Consider the following 2,500-nt stretch of genomic DNA (forward strand, 5'->3'; position numbering starts at 1 on the left):
ACTCTTCTTCGGATTGGTACGCCAGTATCCCTGAGATTGTGGGATCACCGGGCCCCCTGTAGGTTATTGTTGGGAACAGCAAGCGAGACAGTGCAGGGAGAGGTAGAGTTTGAAGTGGAGATGCGGCTCTTGCGTCCAGCTGTGAAAACATTAACGCAATCTTCCTCAGCAACGCCAGATCCCTCACAAACAAAACAAAGGAGCTACAATCAGAGATTTACTACAACTGCTTTGTCCTGAGTGCCGTCTACTCACTGTAGCTGCATGCTGGATGCATCCAAACATCCCTGATTCCTCAGAGGAGTTTCAGACGTTACACCCCCAGGACCACAACAAAGACTCTGGTAAGGGGTGGTGGGCTCTGTGCTCATGTGCTTCAGGACAACAACAGTAGAATCACAGACAGTCCATTCAGTGCAGGTGCTTTTATCTACCTCACGGGCTAACGGTAGCCACAGTTACCATAGTTTACCACGCTAGCTCAAGTCTCATCCACCTCCAACTTCCATCAGCAGAAAGCAGAGACCCCAGAGCACATCCGTGTTGTTGCTGGGACTTTAATAAGGCATTTTTGAAATCATTACCCACCAGCATGTTAACTGTCCTAGCAGAGGGGACAGGACACTGGACCATGTGTACAGGAATAGAGCCACACTCCCCCCCACGTGGGACAATCTGACCCCCTCTCTCTGCTCCTTATCTCTGCATTTCCTCTCAGGAAACAAACTCCTCTAAGCACCGGGGTCATTGAAACAAGGCCAGATGTTGTTCTCTTGATCTGACAGACAGACTTCAAACCGCAGGACCTGGAAACCTTCACTCAGTCTGTCCTTTTCTACATTAAGTGTAGAGAATGTGACAGTGACCCAACCATCCAGGTTTTTCCTCACCCACGACGAAGTCCAGGCTCTGATCGAACTCGTAACAGTTCTTTATCCACGACTGCCAGAGCCAACCTGGGGAGGAGGTACAGGAGGAAGACAGAGGGCTTGCTCACCGACAGCAACCCCCATCAGGTGCGGAGAGGTGTGCAAGCCCTCATCAAAGGCCAGAGTCCCCCAACCCCTGACAGCAGCCTCAAACTCGCAGAGGAGCTCAACGTCTTTCTGCTTGAGGCCACCCCGCTAATCTCACCCGGACCCACAACAGAAGAAGGAGAAGGCCCAGCAGCGGCTGCACTTAGAATAAGAATAACCTGGAGCCGGAGCTGCTGCTGGCCTCCTCCTCCTGCCTGGTGTTTGGTACTCAGGGGGGCAGACAGGCTGCACAGAGGGTCACTAATACCTCCAGACTCACTAACAGCTTCTTCCCCGGGCCATTCGGACTGTTAACACTACTTTCCTGTTTACTCCTGATGTTTTTACTATTTCTATGATTTTTACTGCTGCTCAGTCAGCGTGGCCACCATACTGTTGTACATGTACAATAAAGGGCCATTCAATTCTATCGTAGTGACTGATTTTAACATGGATTATTACTCATATATATATTAGAGATTTAAAAAATCATATACAGGACTGAATGGGAGCAGCAGCTTCAGTGCTCTTCCTCCTCAGACGGGCACCACTAATGGTATTAACGGTCCAAAGACCACATCAGGAGCAAACACACTCTGAGGGAAGACCTGCCTGTATTACCCCCACCCAGAATATAAAAGCAACCTGATGGGAAATCTCCACAGCCCGGCACAGGTGGGAAAAATAAAGTATAAATACCTTATTACTATACTTCTGTAGAACTTTTAGGAGCTGTACTTTAATCGAGTAGTTATTTTTTTAACCGATATGAGCGTGAACTGTAACACATGAGGCAATCCTACTCGTGTATGAACCACCGGGGTACGTCGCACAAACAGAGATGAAAGAGGCACAACTGAAGTCAGCGGTTAATGTGGTTTGTTTTGGACCTGACCCCTCACCGAGGATGTCAGCAGGGAGTGGGAGGAGCATAAAGTAACGTTTTTCAAGTCAAAGACAGCGTTTCTGTAAGCGCAGCAACAGGACAACGTTTTACACGTGCAGGTAAATCAAACCGAGGCTGCCGTGTACGCACACCAGCCCTTACTGCCTTTGCTTACATGTGAAAAACAAGCATTTCTTAGTTATGTGTCCCTGTTTGTGACTCCACAATTTTACATTCTAACAGAACATGCTTTATAATCAAAATGATATCATTTACTGCTCTTTACAGTTGGGCAGACTGAGCATAGTTCAGGTCATTGTTGGCCCGCTCCCGGCGCCAACATGTAGGCAGCTGCTCATGTTCTGCTTCAGCGACTCAGGCTGACTGCATTTATTACAAAAACTCATCTCAAGTCGGTTTATATCCTCATTTTATACCACAAGGTTGAGTTATGTGTGCGCAGCTGTCAGACGTCCTCCAGGGAGCTTTCACTTCTTACTCTGTCTCAGAGCCGAGTTTATTTAGTACTTCGACATTTACTGGAGTATTTTAAAACTACTATCTGTACTTCTTCTTTAAATACAGAATGTCTGCCGCC

The 2,500-nt window shown here is 47.7% G+C and overlaps 1 protein-coding gene across 6 annotated transcripts in view; it reads right to left on the reverse strand.

The window, feature by feature from the left end:
* Positions 1 to 2,500, reverse strand: part of LOC146493949 (regulator of G-protein signaling 17-like) — a 33,918-nt gene that overhangs the window by 19,546 nt on the left and 11,872 nt on the right. The gene's annotated exons all lie outside the window — the stretch shown is intronic.

The sequence above is a fragment of the Neolamprologus multifasciatus genome, chromosome 20 (genome assembly GCF_963576455.1).
Source record: "Neolamprologus multifasciatus chromosome 20, fNeoMul1.2, whole genome shotgun sequence".
In the NCBI taxonomy this organism is placed as follows: Eukaryota; Metazoa; Chordata; class Actinopteri; order Cichliformes; family Cichlidae; genus Neolamprologus; species Neolamprologus multifasciatus.